The sequence below is a fragment of the Pimephales promelas genome, chromosome 20, assembly GCF_988280905.1.
Source record: "Pimephales promelas chromosome 20, fPimPro1.hap1.1, whole genome shotgun sequence".
Lineage (NCBI taxonomy): Eukaryota > Metazoa > Chordata > Actinopteri > Cypriniformes > Leuciscidae > Pimephales > Pimephales promelas.
Genome location: NC_142788.1, coordinates 18,548,569 through 18,567,515, shown reverse-complemented (window position 1 = coordinate 18,567,515; position 18,947 = coordinate 18,548,569). Strand labels below are relative to the sequence as shown.

Sequence of the window (18,947 nt, the reverse complement as noted above, 5' to 3'; positions counted from 1 at the left end):
TGAAGGGAGGACACACGCTGGACTGTCCATCACTAAAGCTTGCCAGTAGTTTTGGCTCTCATGTGTCATCTTAATCATTCATTCAGTAAAAGCAGGCTCTTCAGCTCAGCAAGAAGACAGGGCATTAAGTTGGAGCTATCTGTCAGTCCCAGATAGTGTATTTTCAGTCAGGCCGTCACTCTCAAAGACCATCCATTTTTACCCAGCTTTCTCCTCACCTACTGTGACTTTTCTGACTGGGAAGCTTTCCAAAGTAAATTGACATTTCTCTCAGAGGACTAAAAACTTGGAGTGTCGTTCTTCTGTTGCATACTGATAACTTCATGAAGATGAAACCACACAAACTACCTGTTCATATTATGAATTTCACACATTTGTCCTTGCTATTCAGTCCTTCACTCAAATTATATCAATTATATAGAAAGAATGAAATGCTAAGTGATCTAAAATCTTAATCTTCAAAAAGTGCTCAAATGACTCAAGTAAAATATTGCAATTCAATTTTGTGGCGGCTTTAAATATAACAGATGACAGTTAAGCAGTGAAACAAACCATGCAAATATTCTTCAATATAAAGCAATCACAACACAACAGAATAACAGATTGTCTCATTTCGCAAAAGAGTGAAGATGACATCTGTGCTGAATAAGTGGCTTCAAGGGTCATTTCAGCAAATAAACAAAATAATCTTTTCCCACAATTCTTTGCATTGAGCATATGTCAACAGGCATTCTGCTGCCAACAAGCCTATTCAATTAATGAAACATTTGGCATTTTTAATCACACAAAAGCACATCCTAAACAACAAAGTGCTTTGCTGGCAATTAGATAGGCAATTTAATTTCTTAGAATGCCAATGCTACATAAAGCAGCCTGTTTGTTTTCCAACCTGCAGAGTAAACCTGGCAAACTAAATCCTCTACTTAAAGAATATGGGTATCTCTCAGGGTGAAGGAGAAAGGAATGACACCTTTGCTCCTGTGACTTTGCTTCAAACCTTAGGTCTTTTTCAAAGACTTCTGGCTCATTCAATTTCACAACAGCGAACACGGAGAAGTCAGATCAAAGCAGCTGGATAAAATCTGACTTAAAACTGAAAGTAGATCACAAGTGATCGGAATACAAAAAAAAATGCTTTTAAAAATTAAATACCAATAATAATAGACACCAGTTCCATCTAATGCCGCAGACAGAGATGACATGAATGGCAACTTAGTTTTTCTCTGCAAAAAATCTAAAGAAATTAAGTGCAAATAGCATAGCTTACTCTAATGACATTACGGTGGGGATCCGCAATGAGCCAAGCAGCTAACTGAGATTGGCAGAACATCGCTGCTAGAATCCATGAATAGAGATGAAGGAACTTCATAATCAAGAAATACACATGCTCTCATCGATTGTGTCGGTATGTAAATCAGAACGAGAAATGACTTCAGCTGATTTTTTAAGCACTTCTCTTCACAAGTTATAGAGCAGGAGTAGTTTAAGATAGCAGGGGTAGTTTTATAGAGCAGGGGTAGTTTAAGAGGGGTAGAGTAAGATACAAAAAGGAAAATGTATTACATTTATCTGAGAGAAAAAGGCAACTCCTTACAATACTGTTGCAAACTAGATGACAAGAAATTGGATGGAATTTCATTTCCTATAGTTTTCATATCACTTTTCATTCATTTTACCTCAGCTTCCATTCAAAAGATTGTGGTCGGTAAGATTTTTATTTTTTAATGTTTTTAAAAGAAGTCTCTTATGCTATCAAAGGCTTATTTTTTTTAACAAAAATACAGTAAAAACAGCAATATTATGAAATAGCATTACAATTGAAAGCTGAATTTATATTTATATATATATATACACACATTTTTGTTTTTGCCCTTGTTTTATGAGCTGAACTCAAAGATCTAAGACTTTTTCTATGTACAAAGGCCTATTTCTCTCAAATATTGTTCACAAATCTGTCTAAATCTGTGTTAGTGAGCACTTCTCCTTTGCCGAGATAATCCATCCACCTCACAGGCGTGGCATGTCAAGATGCTGATTAGATGATTATTGCACAGGTGTGCCTTAAAAGGCCACTCTAAAATGTTCAGCTTTAATATATTCGGGGGTCCGAAGTATCCGGTGTGATCACTAGTTGCCTCACGCAGTGCAACACATCTCCTTCGCAAAGAGTTGATCAGGTTGTTGATTAAGGCCTGTGGAATATTGGTCCACTCCTCTTCAATGGCTGTTCAAAGTTGGTGGATATTGGCAGGACCTGGAACACGCTGTCGCATACGCCAATCCAGAGCATCCCAAACATGCTCAATGGGTGATATGTCCGTCCGGCGAGTATGCTGGCCAAACAAGAACTGAGATGTTTTCAGCTTCCAGGAATTGTGCACAGATCCTTGCAACAAGGGGCTGTGCATTATCATGCTGCAACATGAGGCGATGGTTGTGGATGAATAGCACAACAATGGGCCCAGGGTTCCAGACTGCAACCATTTTTTGAGAATGTGAGAGTTAAAAGTTTATGTGGTCGCATTTGTGCGAGCGCATGGTCATGTGCTAAGTTAAATTCACCATGCGCAACAGAATGCCGTTGTATCAGCAGCTGCTGCAGTCTGTAAGTTCAAAATGAACAAGTACATAATGAATCCATTTTCCAAAACGTGTTTTTGACTTATCCTGCATCACTACGGTACATCTTTAATAAGTGTTTAATAACTGTTTTATCCCGGGGTCGGCTCAACTGCGGCGGAGTTGCCCAGTGCCTGCGTGACTCACCATAGACATTAACGGAGAGAAGTAGCTCTGGCTATAATGTTCTTACGCAAGACACTAGCAGTTCATTTATTAACGAATGTTAACGCTCCAATTAGGAATAAAGTCATAATAAGTTAAATGTACAGTGTACGACATGTAAAAAAAAATAAATAAATAAAAATAGCCTGCCTCTCACGTTTTTTTCACACTGCATCCGTTCCATGAGCGGTGCGTAGCGGTGCAGAGATCGTTTACAATACACACTGATTCTATTTTTGCTGTGCTGCACGTGCTCAATTAAAGTGACAACGCATAGTCAAAATGAGCACATATTGACATGACAATGAATTTCATCATAAATGCATTTTATTAAATAAAATGTAATCTCACCATAAATGCATTTAATTAAATACTAAAATTTTTTCACCGTCATCTTTTTACTTTTAACTTTTTATAGTTTTTTTGAGAATATTTTGATTTGATAGTTAGTTCAAAGATTAAAACATTTTGCTAACATGAGGTCTTGTGTCACTGTCAGTCTTTTTACATCAGTGCAAAACTATGGTATGCAGATTAAAACCACTATTCATCAGCATGCATTAAATAATCCCATGGCATGTAACAAAAAAAAAGAAAAGCAGATTAAGACCCCTATTCATCACCATGTATTAATTAATCTCATGGCATGTAAGAAAAAAAAGGTGCTACTAAATCCTGTGCTGCTGCGACCAACTGATAAAGTTGATAGCACCAGTGCAACCATTGGAAAAGTTAGGCCCCGTTTACACAAAGGGAAAACGCAGATATTTCCCTGCTGTTTGGCCTCTCGTTTACACGAAAACCCTGTTTTTATCACAGAAAACGATTATTTCTAAAAAACTTTCTGAAAACACTGGTTGTGTTGTCGTGTGAACTGGGAGAAACTGCATTTTAGGTTCTCTCTTGTCGATTCTGAGGATTCTGATTGGCTTGCATGGCTTTATCCTTAAACCCTACACTGCCGCCAATAGGTTTGGCATAGTTATGATGGTGCTCGACGGCGTATTTATGCGGGTGTGTGAACGATATTATTTTTAAAAACGGAGAGGGGGAAAATATTTATCTCGTCAAGGTATCTCTATGCATTCAAAATGCCATCAATAATATGCAGCTGTGTTCATTGTCCATATACGCCTGCCCATTTCATAACCCCACCGCCACCATGGGCCACTCAATCCACAACGTTGACATCCTCTCACCCACATGATGCCATACACGCTGTATGCCATCTGCCCAGTACAGTGAAAACCGGCATTCATCTGTGAAGAAAACACCTCTCTTAAGTGCCAGACGGTATCGAATGTGAGCATTTGCCCACTCAAGGCGGTTACGATGACAAACTGCAGTCTGGTTGAGAGCCCAATGCGGAAAGCGAGCATGCAGATGAATTTCCCTGAGATGGTTTCTGAAAGTTTGTGCTGAAATTCTTTGGCTATGCCAAATCATTCTTTGATTATCAAAATAATCGTTAGTTGCAGCCCTACTAATCAGCATCTTGATATGCCACACCTGTCAGGTGGATGGATTATCTCAGCAAAGGAGAAGTGCTCACTAACACAGATTTAGACAGATTTGTGAACAATATTTTAGAGAAATAGGCTTTGTGTGTACATAGAAAAAGTCTTAGTTCAGCTCATGAAAAAATTGGGGCAAAAACAAAAGTGTTGCGTTTACAATTTTGTTCTGTGTGCATATATTACTTCCATTACTAATATCAATCAAAATGACAGTATGCGGAAAGAAGCTAAGGCTGCGATATTTCATTCTGAGCTTGAGTGACCCAATGTGCTTTAAAAACATATTACAAACACTTCCAAAAATCAATTCTCCATCAAAAACCACCAAATTCACTCTAGATGCTCAAATCTGCTAAAATTAGGGTTTATAAATGAGAGGCATACTTAACTTTTGCATCGATTTTTCTATTCATTGTGTTACAACCATAATCAAAATGTTATGGTTCTTGAGATTAATGTTTGGCGTCCTTTAGAAAAGTCCTGTCCTTACCTGACCTGTCATGCCATATAACTGTTTCAGGGTAAAAACAAAATAACAAAAAAACAATTAAGCTAAAATACATGGATTCAATTATTATATAACATAGTTTTTTAAAACATAAATGTGATCAATGTTTTGTTTGTCATACATTTCTGCTCATTACCAATTCATGACAAATTAGCATATAAAGGAGCTGCTTTTCCCTCAAAAATGGTAACACATAAAAAGACTTGTCAATTATGCTTAAAATCAGATTAAACAATTTAGAAGTGGTGATGTTTAGATCTCCTTTCATATCATAAACATCTAAAATACTTCAACTAACAACAACTACAGCGGGTTTCTTATCGGAGACTGATTTACGGACCTTATTCCAGATGTTAAGCATCTAGAAGAAACTGGAAAGGTGCCATGAACACAGATAAAACATTTATCAAAGGGAGAGCAAGTGTTCTCAGAAAGCACAATAAATCATTGTGATACAGAGAAACAGATGTATGGCCTGAAAATAATGATAACCACATTTACCATTAGCCTGCCGGACACTTACACAACATACAGTATGTCCATTTTTCAAAGTTAATGTGTTCTGTCTCTGATTTATTCACCACATAATCGCAAGAGACATCATATTGAATTAACCTTAAGACACCTTGAATAATAAATAAGAGTCAGGCTACATGTCTGCACTGTTCTTACACTCAAAAGCACTCCTTCCAAGTTCCAGCCGTACCACTTCAATTCCCTCTGGAGAGATCCAGCAGCCAATTAGCTGAAGCCCCGAGGCAGCTTGACGCATCTCAGGCAGGATCCAGGGTGACAGATCCGGTCCTGCTTAAAGCTCAACTTTGAGGAAGAGCAAGCTACTGCAAACTCATTCCTCACCTAAAGCAAGCACTATTCATTCAGCTGTCCCAACAGAGTCTACAAATCTGAGGAATGAGGTCTTGTCTCTTAGATGAGCACGCAAAACATGACAGAGTGCTGAGTGCACTGTATGGCAGACAGGCCCGTTATCTGATGATATGCTGAGCGGTCAAAAGGGATACTCATCTCGTGGATATATGCCAACTTTTCATGCACAGAATGGACCCAATAAAAAAATGTAAAATAAATAAATAAATAAATATAATTTGTATATAATACATATGTACAAAGAACAAAGCATTAAAAAGGTGCAGTGTGTATTTTTTAGCAACATGTAGCGGTTCGGTTGCGAGTTGCACTAAGGGCTCAGCCCACACCCCTCCCTTTCGAAGAAGCTACGGTGGCTAAAACGGGATAAACATATCGTCGTCTGAGACAGCAGAGAATAGCCAGAGTAAGCCAGGAGTGTGTAACATTGTCACTGTTTCTGTGCCACAGTCCATTATAATGGATAAAGTTTACAAAGCCATAGTCAGGTGAGAATAAAGGGTCTTAATATATAATATAATAATAGTAATCAGCTGATTGTCTGATTGTTTATACACCACTGAAAACAGAGTTATGGATGTCATATTGCATTTCTGTTTATAGATACTCAAAATTATGATGATGATCTAGACAGCATCTATTTTTTCAGAAAAATCACGATTCACGATTAAATCACGGTTCTTTTGCATGTTGGTTTTACTATTTTGCAAGTGACTGAGCATTACGGCCAAACTAATGCAGTACCTATTTTAAAAACACAACCTTACAAGGCAACAAAATATCAATTAAAAAAGAATGGCAGACATTTAGGCTTATTTTCTTTGTTATTAAAAGATAAGAACAAAGATACACATACACTTATACACAACATATAACCTAATATACAAATAAAATAAACAGTGATTTCTTTTTTTCAGCTACATTACAAAATTAACGAATCTTTTTCCGAGTCATTTGGTTCATTCAACGAACGAAACGAACGAACTGACTCGGAAAAAGATTTGTTCATTTTGAGTTCGAACAGGAGAGTCACGAACGTGCATCGCAGTACAGAGAAAGGCGAGCATTTGAGCTTATAAAACATAAACTTTGTTATTTTTTTTTTAAAATGAGCAATCGTTTCGCTTGATAAGACCCTTATTCATCATCTGGAATCGTTTAAAGCCCTTTGAACAGTTTGCAGTTTCCAATAAAGTCAGAGAGACTGCAAAGACTCTGGTCTGGTACTGACAACAGCTCTGACACGGACACACCGACATGAACAAAACGGTACAGACACAACGGCACGGACACAACGGCACAGAACGTACACACCAGTGCAAACGGCACGGACACAGGCAAAAATGTCTTTTATTTCTAAATTAAGACAATTATTGATGTAAAAATCATACTAAGATTATAAGTGCAGTTCATGATGACTCCTTTAATATGGGACAGAGATAAATCTTTTATAGCCAGTCTTAGTGAAGTGCTGACTTGTTAATGGTTACAACTATAGACCAGCTATTGATTTAGGTAATAGAAAAAAAATGACTCTCTATTGTTTATGTTTGACATTATGAACAGATACAAGGGAACCTTAAGCCTTTGCATGCATATTTCATGAACACAACTGAGAATCTGTGGAGGTTGAACTATGAATGTGGACAAAATTCCTGCTTGTTCTGTTTTTACACATCATTAGGGAACATTTAAATTTGATCAACAGAATGCAAAAGATCTCAGTCCCTCAAAGGCAACCACAGCTCTTCACCTCAGAGTTCATGTTTTAACCTTGAAAGGAGATTTAATGAGGCTTTCTGGGATCATTCACAGCTCACTCATAATGGGCCCACTCACTAAAGGCCCAAAAGAGACATGTGTGCCAACAGCAAGCTTTGGCCTTTCATGAAAAAGGTGTCAAAATCAAAATGTATGTGATTTGTAGCAGAAACATTTTTTGTTTTGCTGGTTGGTTGAAAGTCTCTTCATATCCTAATAGCAATCACTAAATTAAGTGGTCTTAATGTATTGTGGTGGATCTAGAGGATCTCATGCTTTCTTTCTCTCTGAAAATCTAGCCTTTCTAGCCTCTCTGAAAATTGCCTATACCCCACCTTTTAGTTTTCACAATTCAGAGAAAGGACACTGCCTGAACCTTGATCCACAGTACATATTGCATTAACCCCAGCATGAATACAGCACAGTGTGAAGATGGAAGTGAGAAAACAAACTACATAAAATTGTTTTCCCAAATTCAATTAAGCCCACCGCCAACATGTCCTTTAAGTCCGTAATCCATATCAGAAACCCCACTGCTGGTGAAAATCACAGCACAAACACAATGATCCTTTACTTTGAGAAGATTCTGTTGACTGTTGTCAGTCTCAGAAAGCACTCACAGTCTCTTTCCTGGCCATTTGAATAGCAAGTTCAGGCTAAAAATGCAGATTCAAACTGATTAACTTGCTGCTAAATGGTTTCCACAAGCAATATTGAGGACAGTTTTTAACATTGAAAATAACAAGAAATGTTTTTTGAGCTTTAAATCGGCATATCAGAATGTGACACTGAATGAAAATTTTGATTTGCCATCATAGGAATAAATTGCATTTGATCATATTTTCAAACAGAATATAGTCAACATTTCAAAATATTACAGTTTTTACAGAATTTTTCCATCAAATAAATGCAGCCTTGGCGAGACTTCTCATTAAAAAACATTATACCAACACTAAACCTTAGATCAATTGTGTATATTACTTTGTTTCCGGAGTTATTTCTAGGGGTGCAGCAATATTTAAATTCTGTTTGAAATTGCTAAATATTTCATGTTATGGAAATAACTCATTTGTTTTAAAAGGAAAATGCTGAGATGTGGATGAGAATACTGCATTATTATTTCCATGAGCTTATTTCAAGCCAATCTGTCATTGTGCTGTCATGATTTAGACTCAATAAATAAATGCCAAGCAAAAAAAAAAAAAAACTGTGATTCATCACTTAATCGTTTCTGCCTGCTTTTAAGTGGCCATTCTTGGCCAGCTGGACAAGACTTACTGTTTGCTGCTACTCTGGATATTCTGTAATACTACACCTCAAATGTTATTTTTTTAATGGTTGAAACAACCACAGTTTCATAACCAAAGAGAAAAAAAGAGGCAGCAAACAGATCAAGCAAGAAATCATGTTTAAAATATTCTTCTTGTCTGAGTCACTGGAGAACTCCAGTTCACATGAGGTAGAACATCAGACTATCTGCTGATGAGCCACACTGTTTAAGATGCTGTGCTGCTGTTGGGGACAGATCAGAATCACAGCTGAGCATGCAACAGGCAGAGAAGCAGATGTGCTACACCATGTGATAAATACCTGAAGATGATGCAGCCTCCATTTATAATCTTATGTACAAATAGTGTAGACATCTCAGATTTGTGCCTGACAGTTTATTCTGTTGAATCACAAGTTACAGCTTATCCAGATTCAATCATCTTTACATTCTGCTGCCTATGAATACATAACGGGCAAGCATTATGCTAAATATGCCAGATTTGAATTTGTAAATGTTAAGCAAACATTTCTGTGCCATGGGATTTTCTGAAGAGCAGAGGGACTGACTGAGTGATATTATTAAGTTACTAATATAGAATAAGTTTGCATACACGTGATAAATATACTATATTCTATATTTAAATTTTATATTTTAGAATATTGGGGTTGGTGATGGCGCAGTGGATAAGACACATGCCTTTGGTGCGAGAGACCCGGGTTCGAATCCACTGAGAGACACCAATGTGTCCCTGAGCAAGACACTTAACCCCTAGTTGCTCCAGAGGCGTGCGACCTCTATATATTACAACTGTAAGTTGCTTTGGATAAAAGCTTCAGCTAAATGTAGATGTAAATAATATTTTATCTTTGAAAATAAAGTTTGTTTGTTATTTTTAAGTCTAAAATTGTGTGGCAAAATCAGTCTATACGCTTTGTCTAATCAAGGTGTACCTTCTGATCATTTGGTTTAAAAAGATATGTGGCTTTTGAAAAAAACAGCAAAGCTCAAGACTATAAAGCATCAGAGCAATAGAGCAGGATATTGTCCACGATTCAATAGCTTGGTGCATGTATCTTTGTCTTGACACTATTTGCATATAGATTCCTAATGTACTGTAACCAGAGCAACATTTGTTTTCCAATATTCAACATCTTGCAAGAATTAAGTCTTGCTAACTTCATTTCATTCAAAGAGAAAGTCCTTGCTACACTGGTGCTGGATTATTTATTTGATTGAATTAAATCCATACTTTTCATTTCAGTACATATAACAACAAATTAGAAAAGGAACACTGCAACAATAACGCAGGACTACTGACATTCTGCACCGTGTGGCTACATTCTGAAGTTCAGGCAAATGGAAAGCAACCCACAGACCCTCTAATTTTCCTTCATTATTTGAGCTAAGATGGTTTGGGGAATGGAAAAAGACACATTTAAGAGCATGCAAGCCTTTTCCCCCTGTGAAATACCGCTGACAGCGCAAGCAAGAGGCAGAAGCTCGACTGAGATGAGAGGAATATTACAGCATCAAACAGAATGGCTCTGAAAGGACCAAACACACACCAGGATCTCAATCTCTCTATGAATGCATAGATTTAGGCTAGAAATCTTTCAAAAGGAGCTAACTTTAGTTCAACAGAACGAGTGTTTGTGACTGACTGCTATAATCTCTTTAGAGATACGCTGCTTCCTGATCTGAGCTGAAAAATATTTGACTCAAAAATAAAAAGTCTGTCACAATTCACTCACCCTGTGTCATTCCAAAACCTGGAGCTTTTCCATCTTCATAAAGGATGCAAAAATAATAATAACTTTTTCTGAAGTCATATTCTCATATAAGTTTTATGTATTTTATGTATACAATAGTTTTATATTTTGTCGTTATTCATTGAAATCTGACTGGTCTGGTTCTCAAGATCCAGCCACAGCAGTTCTAATAAAGGACAAATATCACTGCAGATGAAGATTATCAGACCCTATATTTCAGATTGTTCCTCACACAAAGTAATCTGATAGGAGATTTGGGATATGAGTCATAAAACTATGGTGCTTATTTTGGAGCATGACAGTCCCAGACAGACCTCATTCAGTTTCAATATGAAAAAAGGGACCAGAAGATTTTTTTCGGAAAAGAAAAAACCTTTTGTATTCCACATAAAAAGTCAGATGTGTTCCGAAGGACGTGAGTCAGTAAATGATGGCAAACTACTCTGTAAAGCTGGCATGTAACGGAAATTACATTCTTTTTTATTGTGACGTAGGCCTCCTTGAACAAGAAAAAACATAGCTATGCCAGGACTTTGTCAGATGGTTGTGGTTTTCCAGCATCCCTCCATCACTACTCACTTCTATTCCTATTCTAACCTGGGAAGCGGGGAGATCTCTGGGTTTAGGCCAAATTCCGAAATTAGAGCCCTCAGACAGCCCTTTACTCTATTTAATTATTAGAACTATTTAATGGAAGTGTGAACAAGTGAAACACATTATCAAAGAAGAGATGTTGTTGCAAGAGGGATCGGAAGTTATTTTAAAAGATAATGAAAAAAATGATGTGCACTTAATCATATATGTTGAGACTGTTCTCATCCCAAAGCGCCATATAGGACGCTTTTGCAAAAGCGTTGATATGTTGTAATAGGCTACTGCAATATTTAAAACAAAAAGCAAAATAAGAATTCTGTTTAGACTATATTTGATTTTATAAATGTCAAAGCTATAATTAAGAAAGTCCTGTTGAATAAAGAGTTAATTTATTCTAAATTAAGATGGCAGTTAATTTTATACCACAGAAAGCATATTGTAGGTTGTGGTTGTCAGAGAAACGCTACACCACTGAATCAACAAACCGCAAAAGCATCTGAAACTCAGTGTTTGTACCATTAATTCAACCCAAGTCAAAATAAGACAATAATCACATTAAGTCATCTACTGTGTATAGCCTTTAGGTGTGTGTATATACCATCATTACCCAAATTCATCTGCTAGTCACACTTTCATCGGCAATGGTGATATATACACACACCTAAGGATACACAGTAGATGGTTTAATGTGATTATTGTCTTATTAGCAGTTACTAACACTAGCAGTTACTAACACGCAGTCGAATTTAGTCTGTCTCTCAAAAATCAAGAGAGTTTTTATCCAGCATGGTCATGCGCGTCCTGAATTCGCGGGCATCAAATGCGCGTGCAGCATGTTTGGTTTCCAAATCAGTTAAAAAACAATATTAATACAGCTAAAAAAAAACCAGCACCACTATTAAAAACATTAAAGGAGAATACTGCCAAGAAACAGCTTATTACATTTTTTTAATCATAACCATACGAACAAATATTTCACGTTGCCTAGAGCAGGCTACCAAACGGACGTTTTTTTCCCCATGTAGCCTACAGCTTATTAAAGATAAAGCGTGAAACGAAGAATCCTCTTGCATAAGCTCTATTTCTCTGCATTTATTTTTCAATGTCTCACAGCAAATTATAAAAAAGTATGTCGGCTTACCTTCTTGTCTTCTTTGGTCTACTTCTCTTGTTTTCACCAATGTGAAGTCCAGTGATGCGGGCGCACTCGTTACAGTAGGCTAAACTACACAGACCATCTGTAGGCACACATGCAACGGAAAGGTCCACTTATGCTCTGACTGACACAATATAACAGTGAAGCAGGAAGGTTCAGTGGTGTACTGAATAATACAGAGCTCTTCTTTTCCTTTCACACAACTGTGTAGCCTACTCCACAGATTGACGCAGAGGACTCTGAGACATCTACACGTGACAGCACTGATCCCCCACTGAGATTGTGCTGCTAGAATATCCTTAAACAGAGAGCAACACTGGGGAATTAATATATAGGCCATTATATATATATATATATATATATATATATATAGAGGGGGGGGGGAGTTTCTAACATCTGAATATACTGTATTATAATGTACTGTAATATATGCATGCATACGGTGTGTAAGCTCTATAAGCACTATTTCCTGAATGTGCTAATTTTGAGTAATATAATGTTATTATTATTTTTTTTTTAGGTTTTATTGACGCATAAGTATTCCCAGCATATTAACATCACAGACACATCTATTTGATGAGCTTGTTTTCATCTGGAAGACATAGTTTTAGTGTTTGCTTATCTGCAATGCATCTATGAAACATTTCAGATGATGTTTGAAGATGTTTGTGATTTAGAATGTATGTAAAACTGACTTTCAAGATATTCATCGGATGTTTGTACAAGCGATCTTTATAAGACATCTTGGAGAAGTAAATAAAAATCTTGGAGAGTGCTATTTGGGTTTTTTAATTGTTACAAGAACTGAAGTTTTACTAGAGTGTCTGGGTATTTGAGGTTTAAGATTATTTGTGAAAAACATGACAAAGAATAAAGTTACTCCATATAAAAATGGGACATATTTCACTACAAAGTGCTTTTGGCTCTGAATTTTATCTTTCTGAATCTGTTTTGAGTCTTTTTCTAGCCTGTCAAATGCAAACCATTTTTATCCATGAGTGTAAAGCTGCATCCTTGATTGCTCTTTTCATTTTAAAATCCTAGGTATGTTATTATAAACTCTTCAGACGTATGCTCCAACCACATGACATTACCATTCCCGTTGACATTTAAAATGTCGAAGGGTTGCATTTCTTGTGGTTTTGAGATGAGGTCTGACTTACCCAGTTCCCCTTAAATAACTCTGACATTTTGTTGAAAGAACAAGGGCAACAACAATAACAAAAAAGCTAAAACGTAATTCTGGTGTAATTCTGTGCGCTTATTAAGACTTGAGACATTAACATTTTGCTTTACTTTTCCAAGAAAATGGCATCATTCTTCAAAACAGCAGTATTTCTTTGTCTGTGTAAAAGCCTGTTTAATTTCAGGATTTTAAAGTTATTTTTTTTTTCATAAAGATAAAAGTCTATGCTGTTGACAACGGATTGAAAAGTTAAGTAAATTTATTTCCAAAAGTTTTGTAAAATTAAAAGATTCATCATCAACTTTACCAGAAAAAAAATCAATGTGTGGTCAAAAGTGGAAAACACAACATGGCTCATTGCAGTCACTTCATATTTTTTCCAGAAAGATTTGTTTTCCTTTAAGGCTTTTTGACTTAAAGACAAAAAACATGTCTTCATTCTTCCAAACAGCCATTCCCATTTATTTGATATTTGGCCATCAAAGTTGTGCATGGTGGTAACTAACTGTCGGGAAACAGAGAACAAAGGAGACAGGTGAGTGAAGAGAAATAAACTAAAAGTCCATGAAAATTAAACTAAAGCTAAAATGAACATTATGGTAACATTATGCAGCCACTGAATGATGCTGTTAGTTGCTGCATGTAAACAAAATGTGCTTAGAAAGAGTCTCTTCAAATTGCAGCACCATGGGAGTATAGACCAAAAAAGAAAGCTTTTTGATAGGTCCAAAACTGCACACTGTAGCAGTAGCCTACTGTATTTAGTTCGAAACTTACTTCAACACCATTAAAAAAATACATTTTATATAGCATGGATATGAATTAATAAAATTCGGACATAGCACATCCGCCGCTGCACTGCCATTCACAACAACCTCTCCCCTGGCTTAATCGGAAAGTGTCCATTGAATGCACAGTTGCACACTCCAGAATTTCAGCTGAAATACCAGGTCACCTGACAGACGCATTTAAAAATAAAAATCAAGATTATGTATGTATGTACTGTATGCATGTATGGATGGATGGATGTATGTATGTATGGATGGAAGAGCCACAAACAACAGCAACAATCCAATTATTAATGAATGAAAGCAGAAAGGCCTTAAAAGTACTGCTATCTAACAAACCTTGACATTTTCAGCTTTTAGGCAACATAATTGTTATTTCTGTATTACTTTATTACGTTTTCATGGTATATGCTTATGGACTCTAATGTCCATCAGATATCATTTAAGCTGCTCATCCTCCTGCTGCCAGCCAGATCACATGTTCGATATAACAAGTCATGCATTCTTTATCATATATTTTTTTCTATTTTTCTTTTCTGTTATTTGAGCTGATAAACAATGCATAATTTTCCCTGGGGCACTCTCAACTGTACATGCAAATACGGAATACCATATACCACAATGAAAATAATAGGATGGTTGTCTTTTTGAAATACATGACTCTATGCATAGACACAGGCTTCTGTCAGATGTTGCACAGACCTTGCCCTGAGGTTTAAGATCACGCGGGTTACAATGTGATGCTGGACTGAGGTGAGTGTGGGAGCTTTTCATAGTTTTAATGCTGTATTATGCTAAAATTATAGGTAGGTACAACTATGATCATTATGTTATTGGTCAAATTGACCCTAATTAGATTCAATACAATTAATTAAAAAACACACACTATGGAAGAAAATAAAATAAATCAGGGAGAAACAGTGAACTTTAAATATTAATATTTCTCTAGAAAACTCTATATTTTGATACATTTTTATTTTTAATAATAAAATATATATAATTTAAAATTTAGATTTAAATATTTAATTGTTGTGGGTGTGTATAGAGCATGTAAGCAATACCAAGATTTGTTCGATTCCCAGCTAAATTCATATGCATGAACTGATTAAAATAAATAAATAAATAAAATAACTTAAAGCATCTTCCAAATGCAAATATTCTCTTTTGTTATAAAGGTGTTCGATATGAGCATTTTAATAATTCAGTTTAATCAGAGGATGTTTCACTGAAGTAAAATCCACTTGGCTTTGGCTAGACCAATATAACAGTTGCACTCCACTCACAGCAGTGGCTGGGCTTTTACAGTGAAAGGCATTGATTCTTTCATGTGTTTATCTTAATGCAAATCCCCTCACATCAGCCCTGGCTGTCTCTCTGACGTCCACGACTCACATCAAAGACGGCCCCTCAGGAGGACTTTTCAGGCCAGAGAACAACCAACAATTCTAACACACACCGGCCCACCCCCAGTAACTTCAGCACGGTCCTACAGCTCGATATTCGGAGAGAGAAAGTTAATCACACTTCTCATGCCCTGAACCGGTCTGATACATAGTCATTATCTTTGCCTTAATGAAATTCAGAGCTCCCTTCCTCGATGAAGCTGCAGAGAAGCGGAGGAGTACCAGACAATAATGTCAAAGCTCTTTGTTACATGGCAGGGACTGGAGGATGTGATACAAATTGCTCTCATAATTGTTGCCATCCAGAGAGTTAGAAAGTCACCTTGTTTTTCTTTTTTTAACAGTACCCCGCAATTATCATGGAGAAAAAAATAACAGGGCCGTCAGTGTCAAGACTTTCTTCCTGAACAAGTGCAATTGTGCGAGGACAACAAATCTGAATTTATTTGGGTCCTGATGCATGAATAAAGAACTGAGGGGTTTTTGCATTAATTGCAAGCTGTTCTGAACATTTCAAATCTCTAAACTTTAGACATCATTCATTCTCAACCCAGCTCTCCCTGGGAGGAAGCAAACCGAGACAGGCTGACCTATTTTAGTGTATATTTGATGGAAACGGCACTTACACTATGAATTGTTAATGCTAGAAAAGAGAAATGTCACTATTAGCATTCAAATGTTTGTGATTTATATTTTACTGTTTTGTGTCTTGTTGATTCCATTTGCCCTTGTTAATTATTTTCATTCGTTTTTTTAATATGCCTAGCTAGAGCTGAATATATATATTAAGCAATCATAAAATGAACTCAAGTGATACTTTATTCAGCGTGTCATTTCAGTTATTTATGCACAGTGCATTATTTGTCATTTTCCCCACAATTTTTGGCTGATTTCTGTAATATTAAATATGCTGTTCTGCAGAGACTTTGTTATGGGGTGAAATCATAGAGAATAAATTCACACAGTGAATGACATCAACAGCTGGAGAGACAATAATTACGTAAACAAAAGCAAATTAGCATGAATTCCTTTAGCTGGAATTCAAAGTGGGAAGCACACACTGTTCTTCCTCTATTTCATAAATATTGAAAACACCATGAAATTTTTAAACGTGCGCTCATTCATGCACAAATATATCTCTGGAATCTGACATTGGTTTCCATATAAAGAACGACTGAAAAGGCATCCGATCAAGAGAATGTGCATCACCCATCATGTGCTCTCTGAAAATTCAACCAAATTCTCTTCTTATGCAAATAAAGCTTTTAAAGTAAATTGAGCAAAGCATTTCCAGCAAAGATAGCTGATTATCTAAAAGTCATTGCTGCATCAGGCATCCTTTGTGCTCTATCAGAATAAATTACATTTATTTTCTTTCTTGATCTGTTTCAAGCGAGTCATTGTACCCATATCAAAGCAATTGTAATCACTGAGAATTTTATATTTGTATTTTGGTATTGTATTCAAATTCTCTTGGTATAAAACACTCTAATCCCCAGTCTAAAAACATTTAATATCCCTATTAAATCATTTTTCACAAGTATACTTATATACTGCATAATCAGTATAATGAAAATGGCATATATTTATTATTCTGGCGTTAGATAAAGTGTGATCTCTAGTGACTCTGGGAATTTCACAGCTGAACGATTTTTGTAGAAAAGCACTTAAAAATACATTTAATGTTCAGACATTTTTAGTTAGCAAATGTTATTAGTTAATTAGTTCAAATTAAATTGCTTAATTATTTGTCACACCTTGTTTTTCCACATTCTGACATCTATCTATAATATATAAAAGCATGAAACAGCACTACCAATCTACATCAAGAAACTGGTAAAACAAGCAAACAAACACAATTATGAATAAATAATTCACAAAATCATAAAATAAATTCCATAGATAAATAAATAATACACTAAACTATACATTAAAGAGGACCTATTATGCAAAATTCATTTGAACATAAATGTGTGTTGGCAGTGTCAAACTTCTTTTTTTAATCCAACATAAATGTGACTGTGCCTCAGAATAAGCCATTAGCAGATTGTAGCTTTTGTGACATCAATGCCCACGACTGCTGCCCAATAGACACCGCCCTGAATGAGCTTTAGTCTGTCATGTTTATCTCCTCTCCAGAGCATTTAACAGCAGCATTCAAGCCACATTCCAAAGATACTCTTTTGGGTTGGGATCTGGTGACTGTGGGGGCCATTTTAGTAGTGAACTCATCGTCATGTTCAAGAAACCAATTTTGAAATGATTCAAGCTTTGTGACATGGTGCATTATCCTGCTGGAAGTATCAGAGGATGGGTACATGCGGCCTTAAAGGGATGGACATGGTCAGAAACAATGCTCAGGAAACAATGCCCAATTGGCACTAAGGGGTCTAAAGTGTGCCAAGATAAAACACCACCAGCAGCCTGCACAGTGGTAACAAGGCATGATGGATCCATGTTCTCATTCTGTTTACGCCAAATTCTGACTCTACCCTCTGAATGTCTCGACAGAAATCGAGACCCATCAGACCAGGCAATATTTTTCCAGTCTTCAACTGTCCAATTTTGGTGAGCTCTTGCAAATTGCAGCCTCTTTTTCCTAATTGTAGTGGAGATGAGTGGTACCCAGTGGGGTCTTCTGCTGTTGTAGTCCATGTAGTCCGTCTCAAGGTTGTGCGTGTTGTGGCTTCACAAATGCTTTGCTGAATATCTCGGTTGTAACGAGTGGTTATTTCAGTCAAAGTTGCTCTTCTATCAGCTTGAATCAGTCGGCCCATTCTCCTCTGACCTCTAGCATCAACAAGGCATTTTCGCACACATGACTGCCGGCTACTGGATGTTTTTTCCCTTTTCACGCTATTCTTTGTAAAGCCTAGAAACGGTTGTGCGTAAAACTCCCAGTAACAGATTGTGAAATACTCAGACCAGCCCATCTGGCACCAACAACCACGCCACACTCAACATTGCTTAAATCACCTTTCTTTCCCATTCTGACATTCAGTTTGGAGTTCAGGGGATTGTCTTGACCAGGACCACACCCCTAAATGCATTGAAGCAATGTGATTGGTTGATTAGATAATTGCATTGCGTGTTCCTAATAATCCTTTAGGTGAGTATAGGTCTCTAATGTCCTCAGAGTGTGTATGTGAAGTTTTAGTTCAAAATACCCAAGATATATACACAGATTAGTGTGTATCCCTTTAAATGCAAATTAAAAGCAGATACAAACCTCACAAGCTGGCGTCCAGTGTCAGGAATGATAATATCAGAACAGAAACTCTCAGTAGCAGTGTTCATTTCAACCCAGAGTCGGACAATAATGC

General features: G+C 36.6%; 1 protein-coding gene across 1 annotated transcript in view; it reads right to left on the bottom strand.

The window, feature by feature from the left end:
- The window catches only part of rap1gapa (RAP1 GTPase activating protein a), a 91,822-nt gene extending 79,474 nt beyond the window's left edge, over positions 1-12,348 (bottom strand). Inside the window, exon 1 of the mRNA XM_089124146.1 lies at positions 12,233-12,348. The gene's annotated coding sequence lies outside the window, so the exon portion shown is untranslated. The remainder of the gene's footprint in view (positions 1-12,232) is intronic.
- Between the last annotated feature and the right edge of the window lie 6,599 nt (positions 12,349-18,947).